Below are 22,514 nucleotides of genomic sequence, written 5' to 3' on the forward strand. Positions count from 1 at the left end.
CTCACTGCAACCTCCGCCTCCCAGGTTCAAGCAATTCTCCTGTCTCAACCTCCCGAGTAGCTGGTATTACAGGTGCCCACCACCATGCCCGGCTAATTTTTGTATTTTTAGTAGAGACAGGGTTTCACCATATTGGTCAGGCTGGTCTCAAAGTCCTGACCTCAGGTGATCCACCCACCTTTGCCTCCCAAAGTGCTAGGATTACAGGTGTGAGCCACTGTGCCTGGTCAAATTTCTAATCTTTTTTTTTTTTTTCTTTTTTGAGACAGAGTCTCACACGGTTGCCCAGGCTGGAGTGCAGTAGTGCAATCCCGGCTCAATGCAACCTCTGCCTCCTGGGTTCAAGCAATTCTCATGCCTCAGCCTCCCAAGTAGCTGGGATTACAGGCGCATGCCACCATAGCCAGCTAATTTTTGCATTTTTAGTAGAGACGGGTTTTTCCATGTTGGGCAAGCTGGTCTTGAACTCCTGATCTCAGCAGATTCACCCACGTTGGCCTCCAAAAATGCTGGGATTACAGGCATGAACCATTGCACCCAGCCTGACTTTCTAATCTCTTCTATTCCCTGCTTTCCTGACCAGCCCAACCTGGCCACAAAGTCTGTTTACTCTGACTACGGTAAAAGAACATGAGAAGAGGTTACAGAACAGTGAGCTTCTCAGTTAACCAGTACCCCTGACACCACAAATGTGCTCTCAGTCTTATCCTGAAGCTTTCCCTGGCCAGGTTGTCAAAGTTGTTGAGTAAGATTTTGCCAATGTCTCCTTCCTTCTCCCGTTCTGGGAACCACATTTCTTCAGTCTTGGGATGTTCCTCAGCACCATCTGCTACTTGTTTTCATTGCTCAGTGCCAACTCAGTCTTCTTATCCAGTGCCTGGATTGAACTTTTGGGCATCCCAGTCTTTAGGTATAAGGTACACTTTCAAGACTCAGCTAGAGCCTTTGTTTTCAGGGGTTTCTCTCCCACAAAACCTGACTTTCTATGGGGGAGGATTCAGACTTCCACTGACTCCAGGAACCTTGAATATCTGTGGTTATAGAAGGAAGGGACTGTTCATAGACAGGCCAGATGTGACTTCAGCTTATGAGATCAAGAATTGAGGCCGGGCGCGGTGGCTCACGCCTGTAATCCCAGCACTTTGGGAGGCCGAGGCGGGTGGATCACGAGGTCAAGAGATCGAGACCATCCTGGTCAACATGGTGAAACCCCGTCTCTACTAAAAATACAAAAATTAGCTGGGCATGGTGGCGCGTGCCTGTAATCCCAGCTACTCAGGAGGCTGAGGCAGGAGAATTGCCTGAACCCAGGAGGCGGAGGTTGCGGTGAGCCGAGATCGCGCCATTGCACTCCAGCCTGGGTAACAAGAGCGAAACTCCGTCTCAAAAAAAAAAAAAAAAAAAAAAAAAAAAAGAATTGAAGGCACGGACAGTCAGGGAGAGAGGCACTACACATCAAGTCAGAATAAGTGAGCTAGGAGAAAGGGGAAGGCAGGAGAGGGAATGATCGTTCACTCTGGTCATCTGAGCGAAGTTGATTTGAACTGGAGGAAAGTCTATGGCATCATGGAGAGCTCCCTGCTCAGTAGGGACCTTGGAGGAATAAGTGGGTGACAAGGAACACACAGTGCTAATAGAAGGGAGTGGGGGGCTGGGAAAAGGAAATAAGCCAGAGTCAGGAGGGAGTACAGGCTCCTGAGGGGCCCAAAGGCGCCTTTGCACTGTTCCCTGCAGCAGTCCAAATTTATGCCAGGCAGCCTTCACTTTGTAGCAAACACTCTCCCTGCCAAAAATTCTCAAAGACAGAGAAGGGCTGGAGGGCACAGGGAAGGCTTGTGTCCCTATGGGAGAGTTTACCGAGCTCGGGTTTGGAGGGAAGGATCAGCTAGGACAAAGGTCCGGCCCATCTTTCTTCCCTTCAGACACTCAGCTGCATAAGCTCATTTTGCCTGGTGTGTCCCACAGACAGTAGTATAGGCTGGTTCCTGCTTATCTTTTCCATTTGTCAGTTCTACAGGCAGGAGGACTGGTACCCAGCAACTGCAGTCACCCACAAAGTAATCTGGTCCTCTCATGCACGTGGGCTGTACTCGTGGCTGGAATATCTGCAGCCAAGGTCTTGGCTCAGAAGTGAATGGCTCAAGCCCAGAAAAAGGCAAAATTCCTCCAAGATGGAATCAGCCCTTAGGAACCAGGCAGAATAGAATAATACATGTTTTCCTATGCCCTGAATTCTGGGGAGCCTCAGCAATGCCTAAGACCTAGCAACTTGGGCTCAGCCTTCCCTGAGGGGTTTCAGGTGCCAAAGGACAAACATGCTAAAGCCAAGTTCTGCAAAAAAGGTACTGCATGTGAAGAGATGGCTGTACCTTATGACTACATCCTGACAGCCTCAGGCTGCAGGTAAGGTAAGGCTGCTTTCATCACCTGGACCTTCTCCTCTTGCCAGGGCAGGGTAGAAGGTCTAAGGTCTCATTTAGAAGAGTGATTTCTTCCTGTCCCAATATAGCTGGCTTTTGCCAGCATGGTTTAGTTTAGGTTGATTACAGGGAGATGAGAGCAGAGAAGGCCCCTGAGCTACTAGCTCCTTGGAAGAAAACCAGAAGCAGCCGGACACGGTGGCTCATGCCTGTAATCCCAGCACTTTGGGAGGCGAAGGCAGGCAGATCACCTGAGGTCAGGAGTTTGAGACCAGCTTGGCCAACATGATGAAACCCTGTCTATACTAAAAATACAAACATTAGTCGTGGTGCGCACCTGTAATCCTAGCAACTCGGGAGGCTGAGGCAGGAGAATGGCTTGAACCCAGGAGGTGGCGGATGCAGTGAGCCACGATCGCGCCACTGTACTCCTGCCTGGTGTCAGAGTGAGACCCTGTCTCAAGAAAACCAGACGCCTGGCTGGATTTACAGTGCACATGATCTCAGCTCTCTTGTCCAGACACTGCCTGATGCTACTACCCCTTTCCCTGGCCCTTTGTTGTGGGCTTACTTCCTTTCTTCCTCTTATACCTAAGGAAAGTTACCTGTCAGTTCATCTAGTCTCTGCTGTCTCCTGCCCTTGTCAATTTTCTTTTACTCCCAAGGAAAAAGACGTTCCTAGGCTCAGGTCTGGGCCCCAGCCCATCCAAGACTTCAGAACACTAGCAGGAACTTGCCTAGCCTGGGACTTTACTTTCTGTAGCTTCAGACCTAAGGCACATATCTCATTTGAGTTTCAGCGCTAGCATGAAATGGGAAATGGCAAGGGCCACACTTAGGCAGAGCTCCATCTCCCAGAGCCCCTGCCTAAAGGCCTGAGGCTTTACCGCAATTTGCAGCCTCAGTATCTGCTTCCTGGGAATGCTAAAGGTTCCTCTCAGATTGAAATCCCTTTCCAATCCATCAGGTAACAGTCTATGCCCCTGTAAGCACAAGGCTACCTTCTTTCATCAGCTGTTGGGCTTGTGGGCTTCCTAGAATCATGCCAACCATCTCAGCTCAAGGTAGCTTCAAAGCCAGTAAGTCACCTGCAGGTTACACGCTCTCCAAAGAATCCTCACACCACCACCTATGACCCTCAGGTGACAGACACCTGGGTCCTGGAAAGAGCCTGACAGAAAGTTAACTGAGCTGGCCAGATGCAGTGGCTCATTCCTGTAATCCCAGCACTTTGGGAGACCAAGGCAGGCAGATCACTTGAGGTCAGGAGTTCGAGACCAGCTTCGCCAAGATGGTGAAATCCCATCTCTACTAAAAATACAAAAATTAGCCAGGTGTGGTAAGTGGGCACCTGTAATTCCAGCTATTCGGGAGGCTGAGGCAAGAGAATCGCTTGAACCTGGGAGGCGGAGGCTAACTTCACAGTCCAGGAGGTGCCTGCCTATTTCAAACAGTCCCAAAGATTCTATGTGCATAAGTGATTCTTCACCACAAAGGAGCATCATCTGGATTCAAGTGGAAGACAAAGGACACACAAATGGCCTCAGTTTCAAAGATCTCATGCCCTCTTCTTAGCCTTAAAACACTTTGCTTTAACTTAGGGGAGGGAAAAACAAAGTGGGCAACGTTTGGGAGGACCTAAACATCTGCCCCTGAAGTCTCTGGAGGTAAGGGGCCTGAGAGGACAGCAAAGTCATTAAGAACATAGGCTTGAAGTCAGAGACTTAAGTTTTAGTCCCCAATCAACCACTAATTAGCAACATGAATTTATACAAGCTTCCTAATCTCTTTGAGCCTCAGTTTTCAGTATCTATAAAATTAAGACAACACCATCTACATCTTACAAGGCTGATATGAGGACAACATGAGCTAACAACTGTACAATGCCTGGCACATAATCAATAGTCAATAATAGTTACTTATTTTATAATGAAAGCCTTTCTGGGGCAAGGGATATTTGGAAGTTCTGGCTGTCTCTAGATAGTTCTAACCGTAAGCCAGGAGCTAGGGCCTCATACATCTTCATTCAGCCTATGCAGATTCTGGTGAAGAGGAAACAACATCGTCTATGCTTTTTCTCCCCCACGAGACCAAGTCTTGCTCTGTCGCCCAGGCTGGAGTGCAGTGGTGCAATCTCAGCTCACTGCAACCTCCGCCTCCCAGGTTCAAGCAGCCTCCTTGGGACTATAGGCACGCACCACGACACCCGGCTAATTTTTTTGTTATTTTTAGTAGAGAACGGGTTTCACTGTGTTGGCCACACTGGTCTCAAACCCCTGACCTTGTGATCTGCCTTGGCCTCCCAAAGTGCTGGGATTACAGGCGTGAGCCAACATACCCAGCCAACGCTGTCTATTCAATGTGAAAGCAAGCCTACCACAATGACCTCACCATCTTCAATGTAACTAGCAACGCATCAGCCAGAACTCCGAGAATAGCCAGTATAACTTTGGTAGTGCAAAGTGACACAGGTTATACCAAAGAAAAACTAAGCAGAGAGGCCTGGTTTTGCATGATGCAGGTTGTGAGGCTGTTGGTCACATCAGGATCAGGATGTCTTCAAGACAGGAAGCAGATGAGATTCCAATGCACAAAGTTAGTTCAAAATTGCTAAGTTTCAGATACATACATACCCTAGCACATGTAATATGCACTCCTCACAGACTATTCAGTAACCTGTGCTCCATTTATTTCAGCAAGGCCTTTGAAACACAAAATAATTCTAGCCTGAAGGTAGCAGCGGCAAAACAAAAATCGTCAACGTGGAAAAGTTCCTGGCAATGGCTATTCAGTCTCAATGCCAGAGGGCTTTACCCTGTGCCTGAAAAATTACTCAGTTTCAAATCTCTGTTGACCTGAATTCCCAGCAGAATAACAGTGAGAGGACAACTAAGTAATAGGATGTGACCTGACAGCAAACTTGTGTTCATTACTTTCTTCCCAATTTAAGCTGACATTGACAGTTTAACATGTTTGGGGAAAACATGTGAGGCTGCCAACAGCCCTCTCCCAACCAGGGCAACATGTATGGTCTTTCCTAGGGGCCAGGCTGCCAGATGAGGATGAGACCACAAGATACCAACAGAAAAGCTTACAGAGATTAGAGACTTTTTTTTTGAGACAGAGTTTCGCTCTTGTTGCCCAGGCTGGACTGCAATGGCACGATCTTAGCTCACCACAACCTCTGCCTTCCAGGCTCAAGCAATTCTCCTGCCTCCCAAGTAGCTGGGATTATAGGCGTGTGCCACCACACAGGGCTAATTTTGTATTTTTAGTAGAGATAGGGTTTCTCCAGGTTGGTCAGGCTGGTCTTGAACTCGTGACCTCAGATGATCCGCCTGCCTCGGCCTCCCAAAATGTTGAGATTATAGGTATGAGCCACCACACCCAGCCCAGAGACTTCTTACAGAATAGGAAATGAACATGGAACCTAAGAGGATGGTAGTGGGGGGTAAAGAGGCTATGACATCAGAAACCTGGGTTCAAATTTTGGCACCATCATTGACTTTGACCTGGGTTTTAGTTTCCTTAATGGTGAAATAGTCATAATACTACCTTCTTATAATATTATGAAGATTAGAGATAGTATACAAAATACATATAAAAAATAAATGATAGAGTCTAAGCAAACAGAAGGTGCCAAATGGATGAAGGCTATTGATTTGGAAACAAATAGGAAACATGGAAATAGAAAAATGGAAGTATCTGATATGAGTGAGGGGAAAAAACTTAAGGGGAAAAAAGAAAAAGTGTCTGATGTATTCAAATAAGATGACTCAGCTGTTTACATGGAAGTCAGGAGGGCCTGGAGTTATTCCTAGCATCTGAGGACAGCAATATGGAAAGCAATCATATCTCTTTTTTTGTTTTTATTTTTTAGAGACGAAGTCTCACTCTGTCACCCAGGCTGGAGTGCAGTGGCATAATCTTGATTCACTGCAACTTCCGCCTCCTGCGTTCAAGCAGTTCTCCTGCCTCAGGCTCCCAAGTAGCTGGGATTACAGGTGCCCACCATCACGCCTGGCTAATTTTTGTATTTTTAGTAGAGATCGGGTTTCACCATGTTGGCCAGGCTGGTCTCGAACTCCTGACCTCATGTGATCCATCTGCCTCAGCCTCTCAAAATGTTGGGATTACAGGCATGAGCCACCGCACCCAACTATCATACCTCTTTTTGGCCAAGTGCTACTACATGGACAGAACCATAGAAATAATAGTTCTGGACCAGGTACAGTGGCTCACACCTGTAATCGCAGCACTTTGGGAGGCCAAGGTGGGAAGACTGCTTGAGGCCAGGAGTTCAAGACTAGCGTGGGTAATAGAGTGAGACTCCATCTCTGTTTTATTTTTATTTTTCTGAGACAAGGTCTCACTCTGTCACCCAGGCTGGAGTACAGTGGCATGATCACAGCTCACTGCAGCTTCAACCTTTTGGGCTCAAGTGATTCTCCCACCTCAGCCTCCCAAAGTGCTGGAATCACAGGTGTGACAATATATATAACACAAATATATATATTATATATAAAGAAAAAAGTAATAGTTTTGGGAGGAACCTTTAAAATCACTTACCTAGTTCATGGCCCTCATTTCACAAAGGGAGAAATAAATGTCCAGAAAGATTGTAAATTGCCCAAGTCATAAAACTGGGATTGTATACCAGAATTTTCTCTCAATCCAGCACTCTTCCTATACTAGCAGGCTGGTCTAACCTGGGGCACATTCTTGGGTTTACAGGCTAAACTTGGTCTTCAGAGATCAAAGATTCAAGGAATTCAAACTTGCTTCTCCTAAGAAGTTTGGAAGTATGATTTGTGGAGAACTAAGAAAGTAAACGGGTAGGCTGAGCGTGGTGGCTCACGCCTGTAATCTCAGCACTTTGGGAGGCCGAGGCAGACAGATCACCTGAGGTCAGGAGTTCAAGACCAGCCTGGCCAACATGGTGAAACCCTGTCTTAAAAAAAACATAAATAAATAAAAGAAAAAAAAAGAAAGTAAACTGGTGAAGGCTTGATTTGCTGTTTGAGCTTTAATGACTACCCAGCTTCTTAGGACTCCAGGGTTTGACAATTTCCAATATTAGCAGTGGAACACCGTGCTCAACCCTGCTGATAGTTGGTGTAAACCAACAAAATTTTACAGACCACTCCAAACTCATTATCAGCAATATCTGATTTTAGCTGCTATTTTGATTACTCAATACTCATTTTGAAGCTTGAAATTCAAAGGTCTTCAATTGGGCTTCCATTGATCTTCAAATGGGCTTTTTAGGTCTCTGCCATCCTGTGGTCTTCAGTCTTGGGATGGGGTATTGAAAGGATTCAATAAATCCCTTCTACAATGAATGCTCCTATCTCAAGGCCAATCTCTATTTTCCCAAAGAGACTGTCATCATTCTGTGCAGTTCTGTTTTAACCCTGTCCAACTCCTAATCATAAAAAAATTCATCTCTGGATGACTTGAGACATATACAGGAGTTAAAATGGAATCAGGAGGAAAAAAAGATAAAAAGGCTTTTTATAGGATTTTCGTAATTTCCATCTATCTGTCCCACTGGATTATTGACCACTGTTCTACTTCAGCTGTTTACTCATTAGAGAACATGATTTTTTGAACCCATTTCTTCCACAAAGCAGGAGAGGACAGCCTGAGTCATCAAACTCTGAAAACACAAACAAGAGCATCACCAGGCATAAGTCCAGACACTGCTCTTGCTTCTCCTTCCCATAGTGTGGAGGGGGCTGGGCAGGCACTATTTTATTCTGCAAGCTGATAATGGAGAAGTAATGAGTTTGGTCCATGGCAAGCTGGGTAATGGAATTTACTCCTCATGGCGGTTCAGTATTTGGGACACATCTATCCTGGTACCCACAGAATCAAGCAGCAAGAAGTCTCTGACCACAAAACAGGTATACAGAAAAAAAAGGACTGAATAATCAGGTTTGCTCCCATGACACCTTTCTAAACTGTTCACTGCTCTGACCTTTCTGACCTCCTGGTCCTAGCCTGTCTTATCCCTAAAAGAAATAGTGCTGGGCCAGGTGCGGTGGCTCATTCCTGTAATGCAAGCACTTTGGAAGGCCAAGGCGGGCAGATCACTTGAGGTCAGGAGTTCAAAACCAGTCTGACCAACATGGTGAAACCCCATCTCTACTAAAAATACAAAAATTAGCCGGGTGTGGTAGTGTGCGCCTGTAATCCCAGTTGCTTGGGAGGCTGGGGCAGAGGAATTGCTTAAACCCGGCAGATTAAGGTTACAATGAGCCAAGATCATGCCTGGCAACAGAGTGAGACTCCACTTCAAAATAAATAAATAAATAAAATAAACAGTGGTGAGCATACCTTAGGCCTTCAATAATGATTATTGGCAAATGGACTGCTAGAGGGGAGAGGAAGGTCCAAGCAGCTGCAGTTTTTAATGGTAAATACACACTGAAGTCTCCCTCTCATCTTCCATAGAGAGACAACATTACAAGTTAAATACACCATTTGTCAGCCAGAAAGGCTGAAGTTATTTTCTTTCTAATACCCAGCAAATTTTGTGAAACTTAAAGGAAGATACCTTTTCCTACAAAAATGAGAATGACTTAACTCAGGGCATTTGCCTAATTCTTTTCTCTGGATCTGTTATTGGGTCTGAAATGCTCTATAAACTTGGGCAAGAGACTGAAAGAGAAATGGAAGGTCTTATCTTTTATTTCCTCTGAAAGGACTAAATTTAGCCTCCCACTCTTCCTCTGTTTTCCTAAAACCAGGCCTTTCCTAGAACTGGTTATGTGTCTCCTAATGAGGAATAGCCCTCTTTTCTCCCAGAAGCAATAAAGGTCTGTCCCTAACCTTGGAATTTCACCAGCCTAAGCACAGCCTCTCAATGGCATTCTAACAATTATGTTAAGTGGTAGTCAGATGCTGGACAGCTTAGAAGAGGGATTCTGATAAGGGAGAAGCAAAAGCCAATTCTTCTTTCCCTAAAATCCATATTTTTCCAAATTCAAGATTAGTTAAAGCAAAACAAGATGCACAGCACTATGAAGATGTTCTCTAAGTACAGTAAAGATCTTGGCAGGTCCCTGTTGGGTCTAGTTGCACCTGGGTGCTGAAAAGTTCCAATTAGCAGCCAGTGATAATCACGACAGCATAGTGGTTAAGAGCATAGCTCTAGAGTCAGCCTGCCTGGACTCATAGCCTTATCTTCACCAGTTAGCAGCAGGGTGGAGCTGGGTATGCCTATTTCTTCATCTTTACAGTGGGAATACTAATAACTTTGTCACATACAGCTGGTTCTGAGGACTAAATAAGACAATGTATTGAAAGCTTTCTGTGCTTGGCACACAGAAAGCACTTAAAAACTGTAGCTGTTACTATTATTTTCTTTTGCCTTGATATGACCCTATGAATAACTATTTTATAGAGCCTGAAATTGGGAGAAGTGACCTATTTCCATAGCTTCCCTTTCAACCCCTTCCATAAATAAAAAAAATTCCTCTCATCCGTCCCCACCCTTTCTGGAAGATAATTGCATTCTATAGGTTTCCCAGTGAGGGATTTCCTGTGGAGGAAAGAATATACTGCTTTAGGGTTGGCGCTGTAGCAGGTGGAGGCAGGCAGAGTGGCAGGCCCTCTCCTAGAGAAACAACATGCCATTACTACTGATTTCCTCACTGAAATCTGTCATAGCTAGACGCTTAGCACTCTGAAGTAGACTCGGTGTGACATTATGATTCATAATACCTAACAGAGTCCTAAGAAACAACAAACAGTCAACATGTTTGTAGACTAATTTAGTAACACAAGCCCAACCAAAAAAGAAAGGAATCTCTCATCAAGGTCACATGGTAAGATTAGAGTTAGACCCTGACGTACCTTCAGTATTGTTTTCAGTACTCTGACAGGCTTTGAAAGCCCTGAGCCAAGTCTTGCCTTTATGGAGCTAACATGCAAATTGAGGAATCAAGATAAACCACCATCAATAAGCACCCCCACAGATGTGAGGACATAGAGGGTTGAGCCAGTAGCACTAAGTATGGTTTGGAGTCAGGTGCTTAACTGACCAGTGAATGGGCAGCTGGATTGAGATGAGATAGTGTCACACCTTCTAAGACTGGGAAAATAAGGAACCCAAGGTTTCTTCCCTTTTGTTTACCACCTCTTCCTCTTTTCGTTACTGTGGTAGGTAATTCTGAGTGCAAAATTCTCCACTAGTGTATCAGGGCCCCTGCGACAGCAGCTACAGAAGGGACCAACCATTAGCTTGGACAAATCTGTGACTGGCATCGACAGCTTAGACTCCATCAGGGCAATCACCTGAAAGGCAGATTCTTCAAGACTCAGCCCTGACACTGAAAAAAATAAATCCTGTACAAAGGATGAGCAAAAGATGAAAAGAATGGGAAAGGATGTCACTTTACTCTCAAAATATACAAGCTACAGCTATGGTTTCTCAGAAATTAGGTTTGATCCATTCTGAAATGTCCTTCAGAGGTGTGTTCAATGTAGTGATGGATTCCAACTGCATAAATTCAGCTCAGCTATGCAGTGTACTTATTAGATTAACTGACCAAAAAAAACAGAGATAACTGTCCAAAACAATCTAAGCAGACAAACATGGTGATCTTTGAGCAGCCAGGTTCAAGGAGCTGCTGAGCCATTTTTAGCACTTGTTTGCATATAGCAACCAAAAGAGTTGTATCTCCAACAACAGGGAAAACAATTCGATTCATGAGCCGAAATGCTAACTAGTACCCAGAGGAGACCGGTCAATTCCTTTACACGCTATCTGCTTACCCTTTTGGTCCATAGCCAGATGGAGGGTCTCAAAGAGGCATAGCGACCAAGCAGACAGTTAAAAGGATAAAATATTAGAGACCCAAAAGCTTCAGGTTCAAATGCCCCTTACTGTTTTGAGAGACTTGTAGATGATCAATGTTGGTTAAGGCTAGAACTTGGACCCCAGAATAGAGGGGAAAAAAAATGGGGAAAGAGAATATCAGAAATGTTTTAGTAAATTATCTTAAAAAGGACATAAAAATGTTCACTATAGGCCGGGCGCGGTGGCTCAAGCCTGTAATCCCAGCACTGTGGGAGGCCGAGGCGGGTGGATCACGAGGTCAAGAGATCGAGACCATCCTGGTCAACATGGTGAAACCCCGTCTCTACTAAAACTACAAAAAATTAGCTGGGCATGGTGGCGCGTGCCTGTAATCCCAGCGACTCAGGAGGCTGGGGCAGGAGAATTGCCTGAACCCAGGAGGCGGAGGTTGCGGTGAGCCGAGATCGCGCCATTGCACTCCAGCCTGGGTAACAAGAGCGAAACTCCGTCTCAAAAAAAAAAAAAAATGTTCACTATATATACCATTTCCAGTATCCACTTGAGACTTCCCTCTGTAGTAACTGAGAAAAGAGGAGGAAAGAAAGAGAATGAAGCAGGAGATTTTATATATATATATATATAGTTAATGTAAGGGAAGATTCTCTGAAAAATATGTGAAATTCAAAAAATTCAGTTGAGTCAGAGTATATAGTATTTTGTTTGTTTGTTTATTGAGTATGCAGTATTTTAAAGTAGTTCAGAATTTCCACTTGCAGTCATGATAGAGTGAGAACTGGGAAACAATTCTTGTCAGATACTGAATAACAGGCAGTACAGGATAGGAATCCTAAGAGAAGGAAAACAAGGGGAACTTGAAGGTTCTGCTGAGCTAAGGAGACATATCAGAGTTTGGGGAGGCAGATTATCAAAGAGGAGGGAGATAGGCAGAGAAAGAGCTTCAGAAATTTGCACAGTGTTTCCACTGAATTTGTTCCTAAATATTAATAATATGGATTGCATATGTTGGGTCTGACTCAACTAGGGCAGACAAAAAAAAAAAAACTAAGAATTTGTAAGCTGAACAATTCTCAAGAGTTCACACAGGGCTGGGAGATGTTTGAATTTTGACTAACCAGAATGAAGAGTACTTGTCGAATACCTAGGGCATTCAAACATGATGCCAGAATAGTTACGCATTAGCAGTGGCACTAAACTAGCCATAGAGTAAAGTCTACTTTAAACTTACCCAAATGAAGCTTTCAAAAATGTGTCAGAAGGATTGTACTGCTCCATAAATATTTTACCTGCCTTCCTGAATAAAGTCCAACACAATTTAAAGAATGGCAACAAAATCTAGCACCCAACTTCAATAAAAATCACCAGACTTGAAGCAGAAAAATGTGACCTATAACGAAGAGAAACAGCAGTCAATAGAAACAGACCCAGAAATGAGGGAATGATGAAGTTAGCAACAATGACATTTAAGGATCTATTATTTTAAAGACACATTAACATAATAAAGAGAAAAATGGTAGATATAAGGCACATCATAATAAAAATAGTGTTAAAGGAAGAATAGTAAAAGCAGCTACAGAAAAAAAGATACATTATATACATAGGAACAAAGATAAGAATTCATATTTCTTGCCAGAAAGTATGTAAGCCAGAAGACAATGTAATAATAATATTTGTTCTGACAGGAAAAGAAAAATAGTTAACTCAGAATCCTATGTCCAGCAAAAAACATCATTCAGAAATGAGACTAAAATAAAGACGTTTTCAAACAATCTGAGATAATATGTTGCCAAAAGTCCTGCACTACAAAAGATATTAAAAGCTGTTCTTGGCTGGATGCAGTGGCTCACACCTATAATCCCAGCATTCTGGGATGCCAAGGTGGTGGGGGGGGTGGTGGATCACGAAGTCAGGAGTTCAAGATCAGCCTGGTCAACAAGGCGAAAACCCGTCACTAAATACAAAAATTAGCCAGGCATAGTGGTGCACACTGTAATCCTAGCTACGTGGGAGGCTGGGGCAGAAGAATTGCTTGAAGCTAGGAGGTGAAGGTTGCAGTGAGCTGAGATCATACCAGTGCACTCCAGGCTGGGTGACAGAGCAAGACTCCATCTCAAAAAATAACATAAAGGTACACTGTGATAAGTTAAAGATGTATATCATAAGCTTTACAGCAACCACTAAAAAAATAAAAATAGGGCGTGGTGGCTCACACCTTTAATCTCAGCACTTTGGGAGGCTGAGGTGGGCGGATCACGAGGTCAGGATGTTCTTCAAGACCAGACTGGCTAACATGGTGAAACCCCATCTACTAAAAAATAAAAAAATTAGCTGAGCGTGGTGGCTCGTGCCTGTAATTCCAGCTACTTGGGAGGCTGAGATAGGAGAATTGCTTGAACTGGGACCCGCGAGGCGGAAGTTGCAGCGAGCCGAGATCGCGCCACTGCACTTCAGCCTGGGCTACAGAGCAAGACTCCAACACAAGAAAAAAAAGGGGGGGAGGGGGGATAACGGCGAGTAAAATGGAAGATGAGGAGGAGGTTGCTGAGAGCTGGGAAGAGGCAGCAGACAACGGGCAGGAAGTCCAAATCTCCTCCCAAAGTGCCCATTGTGATTCAGGACAACAGCCTTCCCGCGGGACCCCCTCCACAGATCCGTATCCTCAAAAGGCCTACCAGCAACAGTGTGGTCAACAGCCCCAACTCCACTAGCAGGCCCACCCTTCCGGTCAAGGCCCTAGCACAGCGGGAGGCTGAGTACACCGAGGCCCGGAAACAGACCCTGGGCAGCGCCAGCCCAGAGGAGGGGCAGGAGAAACCCATCCTCGACAGGCCAACCAGGATTTCCCAACCTGAAGACAGCAGGCAGGCAGCCCAATAATGTGATCAGACAGCCTTTGGGTCCTGATGGGTCACAAGGCTTCACAGCGCAGATAAATGCAGGCAAGAAAAGATGCCGCCGTCGCTGCCTCCTGGGTCGTCTGCCACGGGTTGCACTGCTGCGGCAGACAGCTGGACTTGAGCAGAAAGAACGACCTGACTTACTTGCACTGTGATCCCCCTTGCTCCGCCCACTGTGACCTTGAACCCCATGCACTGTGACCTCCCCCCTCTCCCCCTTCCCACTGTGATTGGCACGTCGACAAGGGCTGTCCCAAGGCAATGGAAAGGGAAAGGGTGGGGGTTAGGGGAAGGTTGGGGGGACCCGCCAAGGACTCAGAGTAGAGAGTCAGACAGTACCACTTGGGGTAAAGCCAGTTCCAGCAATAACAGTTTATCATGGTCATTAATTTGGGATTTCAAAACACAAATGAGAACTCACACCCACCTACCCCCAAGTGCATGTTTTCATCACTTAAGAAGTAAGTTCCATTTGAAAATATCTTTTTTTTTCTTCCTATTTTTATTTGTTTATACAAATATCTGATTTGCAAGAAAAAGCACATGGGAGGGGTTTTAGTGGTTTAATGAATTTTTAATTGAGAAAGGGCAGTTTGGTAGTCTACTTAAAAATTTTCTGAGAAATTCACTAGAAACAGTAACCAATAGGATTTTGGTGAGTTTAGCTTCTTTATTCCTACTGCCGCCCGGAAAAGGGGCAGGGCTCTGCAGCCACCAGGACAGATGAGCGCCCCATGCCTATACCTCCCTCCCTGAGCTAAGTCCCAGGGCATCTGGGCCTTGCCTGGAGACTGGGCTAGCTCTGTAGGCTCAGAGAGCCTGGGGAGGGTACCAACCCCACCTCTAGTATTTTGGGAGATAGGGAAAGTGAACAGACTTCCCCTTCCCATACCCCTCAGGGTGGTTCCCTACCAGCCAGGCTTACTACTTCTAGAAGAGAGCAGAGTGCCAGGGAGTGAGATTGCATCCCTGGGCTTAGCAGTGAAGGAGAGGAGACTTGTTTAGTATTTTGCCATCAACACAAGGAAAACCAGGAGAGAGTCTGGCTCCAGGACTCTAAGCCTTCTGCCTCGTACAGTCAGAAGGTGGATAGGTCTTCCCACTCCAGCATGGCTTGAACTCTTAAGGGTCTGTGGTGCTCCATCTCCATTGCTGGCCCTAGCTCAGTAACTATACCTGGTACATTTCATGTGTGCAATCAGTAACTTGAAGGTAGAACATTCTGAATAAAGTTGGAAATATAACAGCTTTGTTTTGCAAAGATTGATGACAGACTGTTTTCTCAGAGCCTGAGACTACCCATCACCCCTTTTTCCAGTGACGGCTTGGAATGAAGGCAGTTTCTCCTCTGTCCCTGGAGCCAGGGGTTTACTTTGGCTCCTTGAGGTGGAAGAGGCTAAGAGGGCAGCTGCCCAGAGTGGCTCTGTGTGGACCCAGCTTTTCTCGGGCTTCCTGATCCCTTCCGTTGCACTACGCCTTATCCCTCAGCCAGCCAGACGGCCTCCCCACTCCTGACCAGCAGATATGTTTCAGAGTGGTTGGTGTGGTTTTGTGATTAGGGCGACCTGTGTTGGCCAAGGTGGCAAGCTGAGTCTCACAGACTCACTCCACCGTTGGTTCCCTGTGGGAATGGTAGGCCAGGCCCAGAAAGCCATGCTCCACCACGTCCTCCCCTCCAGAGGAAGGGCCAGTTGCCAGCTGTTAGCAGCTAGTCCACGGCACAGCCTTCTGCCTGTGTGAAGCCAGCCATTCCCTGTGAGCAAAGCTGGAACCAGAGCTTCAGTCAGTAAGAGGGAGGATTACCTTCAGGAGAAGGCAAGGAAGAAGTTGGCTGCTACCTTTATATTCCACTGCCCTAACCAAGTGTCCCCATTCTAAATGTATAGTGTCCATCCCTCATGTAACAATGGTTTCCCGCCCAAAGTGAGACTGTCCTTTCAACTGGACAAGGGTATAGAGGTAGTCCAAGTGGGAAGGCCAGAAGTGCTCGTTGCCCACCCACTGGGACCATCTGTTCTTGCCCCACTACCCTCTAGTAGGGGCCAAAGTAAAGAGTGGCCGGTGGGTGGCTGTGGATTGAGGATGTGGCAGGGACTGGTCCTCCCACCTCCCTCTGGCCAAAGATGGGCTTAGCCCACTGTGTGCCTGTCAACCACCCACCAGCAGTGATGCCCTGGGCTTCCCAAATGGAGAGGTGGTAGGCAATGTTTTTAAAAAGAAAGAAAACAGGAAACTGTATTATGTTGGGGGAGGCGGGAGGGGAGATGAGGAAACTGTTTAGATTTTGTGTGTGGAAGGGTATTTTTTTGGGGTAGTCATCTATAACTTTCCTAAGTGCTTTTTTTCCTTTTCTTTTTTAAAGTGAGTTGCAGGCTTTGGCTTGGAAAACCCCAGGGGGATGGGGGTTAGAAACCTGAGGCTGCTGCCCCTTTATCTCCCTTCACAGTACTGTCCCCGTCTCCCAGTTCCTTCCTGACTCCATGGGCCAGGCCTCAGACCTTCCAGCTAACCGCTTCCCATGAGCCACTACTCTGATGTTAGCCTACAACCAAAGGAGCTGGGGGGTCCAGGCCTGGTGACCAGCCTTTCTCAGCCCACTCAATCAGGGTGCTCCCCACCTGCAGACAGGAGGCAACACCCTATCTGCTACCATCAGCCCCTTCCAGAGCCCACCTACACCGCCCAGCCCTGCCCTGCCCAGCCCAGCCATACCCTACTGTGCCCCATCTGGGGGTGCCCTGCTCAGGGATGGGCTGGCAGAGCTGTACCCAGCCTCCCTGGTAAGCAGAGACTCAAGAAACCTCTGGGGTCCTGTTCTCTGGTCGTGTGATCCCAGGGGTACACACGGGCCCCTTAGGTGTCTGAACAGAAGGGCATGGGAGGAAGGGCCGAATCCCTGCAGTCTTACTCTGCTGGTGTAGCAAGCAGCTACCCACTCCCACCCCACCCTGCACCACGGACTCCTGAGTCGGCAGATTAAGCATTTTATAAATTGTATTTTAAATACATGTTTTAAACTTGAAAAAAAAAAAAAAAGGACAGCTAAAATGTCAATAGCGGATATAAAATGAAATCATTAAAAAAAAAAAAAAAAAACCAATAAAAAAAAAAAAAGGGGGAAAAAAAAGATTAAAAAAAAAAAAGGGGGGGGGGGAAGCAAGATGGTAGTTTTTAAACTCAGTTATATTCATAAATAAGTTAAATGTAATACTCCAATTAAAAGGCAGAGACTTTCAGATTGGATATAAAATCAAGACCCAATTATACAGGTTGCCTAAAAGAAACCCACCTAAATAATAAATAAATAAATACCTAAAATATAAAGACGCAGGTTGAAAGTAAAATGATAGAAAAAATATATGCTATACAAACACTAATTAAAAGAAAGTTCAACTGCCATATTAATATCTGACAAAGGAGACTTAAAAACCAGAAACAGTATCAGGAATATACAGCAACATTTTATAATGATAAAGAGGTTTATTAATTATAAAGACATAACAACTCCATACATATGTACATCTAATAACAGTTTCAAAACTTTGAATGAAGTAAAAATTGATAGGCTAAAGAAGAAACAGAAAAATCTATAGTTATAACTTGAAGGTTTCCATACCACTTTCAGTAACTGGTAGAACAAATAGGTAACCCTAAACAATATGGGTTTGAACTGTGTGGGTCCACTTAAATGCAAATTTAAAAATATACATATATATTAGAAAGGTTTTTGCAAATTGTGTACCTTAAAAATTTAAAAAAAATTGGTTGGGCATGGTGGCTCATGCCTGTAAATCCCAGCACTTTGGGAGGCCTCAGAGATGAGAGGATTGCTTGAGCCCAGGTGTTCAAGACCAGCCTGGGCAACACAGTGAGACTTCGTCTCTTAAAAAAAAAAATAAAGTAGGCCGGGCGCAGTGGCTCACACCTATAATCCTAGCACTTTGAGAGGCCAAGGTGGGTGGATCACCTGAAGTCAGGAGTTCACGACCAGCCTGGCCATCATGTTGAAACCCCATCTTTAAAAAAATAAAATAAAATAAAGTAAAATTAAAAAGAAAACATTATACATAGAGACTATTTTATCATTTACTACTATATACACAAATCTATTATAAAAATTAAAATTTGCCTGTTCACTCACCCCTCCTTTCCCCAACCCTTCTCTACTTGGCTGCTGTTTTAAAGTTTGCTCTTTCCCAAATTTGAATTTTTATTACAGATCTAAAGCTCTTTCAATTTTATACTGGTTAAATGAGTACTGCAGTATTTGACTAAAAAAAAAAAAGTTAAAATTTATCAAAACTCAGGCCGGGCGCGGTGGCTCAAGCCTGTAATCCCAGCACTTTGGGAGGCCGAGGCGGGTGGATCACGAGGTCAAGAGATTGAGACCATCCTGGTCAACATGGTGAAACCCCGTCTCTACTAAAAATACAAAAAATTAGCTGGGCATAGTGGCGTGTGCCTGTAATCCCAGCTACTCAGGAGGCTGAGGCAGGAGAATTGCCTGAACCCAGGAGGCGGAGGTTGCGGTGAGCCGAGATCGAGCCATTGCACTCCAGCCTGGGTAACAAGAGCGAAACTCCGTCCCAAAAAAAAAAAAAAAAAATTATCAAAACTCATATACACAAACACCATACATGGCACCATTTGCAGCTGAGAGAAATGTAAAGAAACGTAAAGAAGCAGTATTAAATTATAAGTGTAGTACCTACTGTACTACTGTAAATTTTTATTTTATTTTATTTTATTTTTGAGACAGAGTCTCATTCTGTTGCCCAGGCTAGAGTGCAGTGGTGTGATCTTGGCTCACTGCAGCCTCTACCTTCCAGGTTCAAGTGATTCTCATACCTCAGCCTCCTGAGTAGCTGGGATTACAGGTGCACACCGCCACTCCTGGCTAATTTTCATATTTTTAGTATAGACGGGGTTTTTACCATGTTGGCCAGGCTGGTCTCGAACTCCTGACCTCAGGTGATCTGCCCACCTTGGCCTCTGAAAGTGCTGGGATTACAGGCGTGAGCCACTGCACCTGGCCTTACTATAATATTTTCATAGCCACCTCCTGCTGCTATTGTGGTGAGCTCGAGTGTCAGTATCCTCTTAAAATGCCCCGTGACGCTAATCATCTCCACATGAGCAGTTCCTCTCTCCAATAAACTGTGTATTGCAGTAAAAAGTGGTATCTCAGCTGGGTACAGTGGCTCACGCCTGAAATCCTAGCACTTTGGGAGGCCGAGACAGGCAGATCACTTGAGGTAAGAAGTTCGAGACCAGCCTGGCAAACATGGTAAAACCCTGTCTCTCTAAAAACATAAAAATTAGCTGGCTGTGGTGGTGTATGCTTGTAATCACAGCTACTCAGGAGGCTGAGACAGGAGAATCACTTGAACCTGGGAGGAAGAGGTTGCAGTGAGCCGAGACAGTGCCATTGCATTTCAGCCTGGGCAACAAGAGCAAAACTCCATCTCAAAAAAAAAAAAAGTTGAGATAACAGGACACTGTAGACAAAAGTACCCTATTCTGAAAAAAATTTCTGCTAAGAATACAAAATCAGCTGGGCATGATGGCGTACACTGTAGACAAAAGTACCCTATTCTGAAAAAAATTTCTGCAAAGGACATTTATTAGTAAGGAAGGAAAGTTACCACCAGGATTTAAGGCAGGAAGAGTAACCCTGTTTTGTGCAAATGCAATTTGGTTTACGATGAGGAGTGTCCTTATCTATAAACCTTTAAGCCCTGAGTCTTGAAGGGAAAAGATAAAACACCTAGTTTTTATCTTGCTAGTCTTCTGGTTATATGACAAGAAGGTATGGACAACAAAAGTACTTTTACTGTATTGGTTCCATCAATTGTTTGTCTCTGAAGTCACAAAGTACCTTGCCAGTAAGGAACTGCCTTTTAAAGTTCTTTGGATACTATAAAATGCCCTTGGCCACCCAGGACCCCACAAATTCAGCACCCACCATAGGTGCCCCAAAGATGTCTCTAATTCAGCCTCTAAATCAGAGGGTCATAAGAACCTTTAAGGCTCATTACATATGGTACTCTATGTGACAGATTGTCAGTGCTACAGAAGAAAACCCAATTGAAGAGAATATCATAAAAATCTGGAAGGATTACAACACTGAATGTTGTAATGCCATCATTACAGTGATGCCATCATTACATCATTACCGGTGCAGTGGCTCACACCTGTAATCCCAGCACTTTGGGAGGTCAAGGTGGAAGGACTGCTGGCATCCAGGAGTTCAAGACCAGCCTGGGAAACATAGTGAGATCTTATCTCTACAAAAAATAAAAAAATTAGCCGGGTGTGGTGGTCCCAGATACTCAGGAGACAGGTGGGAGAACGGCTTGAGCCCAGGAGGTCAAGGCTACAGTGAGCAGTGATCACGCCAATGTGCTCCAGCCTGTGTGACAGAGTGAGACCACATCTCCAAAAAAAACTCAAAAAGAAATGGGCGTGAAAGGCTGGGGGTGGTATCTAATGCCTATAATCTCAGCACTTTGGTAGGCTGAAGTGGGAGAATGGCTTGTGTCCAGGAGTTTGAGACCAGCCTGGGCAACATAGTGGGACCCTGTTTCTATTTTAAAAAAAAATGCTATGACAGGATGTTTTAGACTGGATTTAAAAAAAAAAAAAAAGAATTGGAAAAAGCCACAAAAGTCATCAAGTCCAAAACAAAAAATTTCTGCAGGAGAAAACTGCATCCAGATGTTGTACATGACTTCACAGGATTTATGACAGAGCCAAATCAAGGAAGTTACAAAAGAGGTTGTAGATATGGATCTTGGAGAAATTTCAGAGTTAACAGACACAACATCAGAGGAATAAACAGAAGAAGACATGACGAAGACGCGTTCTTCCCAACCAGTGCCAGACAATAAGAAAGAAGACATAGAAGAAGCAGAGTCTGGAAACAAATTGACATTAGACAATCTGGATGAAGGGTTTCAATTATTTCAGACTGCTTTTGACTTCTTTTACAACATGGACTGTTCTATGATACAGGCAATAAAACTAAAGCAAATCGTGGAAAAAGATCGGTACCATATAGAAATGTTTTCAGAGAAAAAAGCAAAAATGTTAGACAAAAATTATGGTGAATTTCCACAAAGTTAGTCATACCAAGTGTGCATGCTTCTCCTGTCTCCCCTTTCCACCTCCTCCGCCTCTTTCACCTCTGCCATCCTTAGAGAGCAAGACCAACCCCTCCCTGTCCTCCTTCTCCTCAGCCTATTCAACATGAAGATGATAATGATGAAGATCTTTATGATCCACTTCCAGTTAATGAATAGTGAATATATTTTCTCTTTCTTACGATTCTCTTAATAACATTTTCTTTCCTCTAGCTAACTTATATAATACATATATAAAATACGGGTTATGGCCGAGCGCAGTGGCTCACGTCTATAATCCCAGCACTTTGGGAGGCCAAGGCAGGTGGATCACCTAAGGTCAGGAGTTCAAGACCAGCCTGGCCAACATGGTGAAACCCATGTCTATTAAAAATGCAAAAATTAGCCAGGCATGGTGGCAGGCGCCTGCAATCCCAGCTCCTTGGGAGGCTGAGGCAGGAAAATGGCTTGAACCTAGGAGGTGGAGGTTGCAGTCAGCTGAGATCGTGCCATTGCATTCCAGCCTGGGGGATAAGAGCAAGACTTCGTCTCAAAAAAAAAAAGAGTTAATGAACTGCTTGTTATCAGCAAAGCTTCTGGACCAGGCATGGTGGCTCACACCTATAATCCCAGCACTTTGTGGGGCTGAGGTGGGCAGATCATTTGAAGTCAGGAGTTTGAGATCAGCCTGGCCAACATGACGAAACCTCGTTTCTACTAAAAATACAAAAACTAGCTGGGTGTGGTGGCAGGCACCTGTAATCCCAGTTATTTGGGAAGCTGAGGCACAAGACTCACTTGAACCTGGGAGGCGGAGGTTGCAGTGAGCCAAAACTGTGCCACTGTACTCCAACCTGGGTGACAGAATGAGACTCCGCCTCAAAAAAAAAAAAAAAAAAAAAAAAAAAAGAGAGGTAAAGCTTCTGCTCAATAGTAGACTATTAGCAGTAAGTTTTTGGAGAGTCATGATATGCAAATTTTTAACTGCACAGGGGGCCGGTGCCTCTAACTTGGGTGTTGTTTAAGGATCACCTGTAGACAGAAAATCAGTAAAGAGAGAGAATATTTAAACACTACCAACATACTTAACCTCTAAGAGGCATTTATAGAAAACTACTCAACAACAGCAGAACACATTCTTTTCAAATGCACACAGAGTATTCAACAAAACAGACTGTACACTGGACCATAAAGCAAATCTCAATAAATTTAAAAGGATTATAATCACACTAAGTATATTTTTTGACCATCA

The 22,514-nt window shown here is 44.7% G+C and overlaps 1 protein-coding gene and 1 pseudogene across 7 annotated transcripts in view; one reads left to right on the forward strand and one right to left on the reverse strand.

The window, feature by feature from the left end:
• Positions 1-22,514, reverse strand: part of ARMH3 (armadillo like helical domain containing 3) — a 205,240-nt gene that overhangs the window by 4,594 nt on the left and 178,132 nt on the right. The gene's annotated exons all lie outside the window — the stretch shown is intronic.
• On the forward strand, positions 13,706-16,358 carry LOC116553835 (annotated as a pseudogene). Its single transcript, XR_004269934.1, has one exon. The product of XR_004269934.1 is annotated as an SUZ domain-containing protein 1 pseudogene (transcript).

The sequence above is a fragment of the Sapajus apella genome, unplaced genomic scaffold, assembly GCF_009761245.1.
Source record: "Sapajus apella isolate SASKATOON/1434 unplaced genomic scaffold, GSC_monkey_1.0 scaffold13, whole genome shotgun sequence".
NCBI lineage: Eukaryota > Metazoa > Chordata > Mammalia > Primates > Cebidae > Sapajus > Sapajus apella.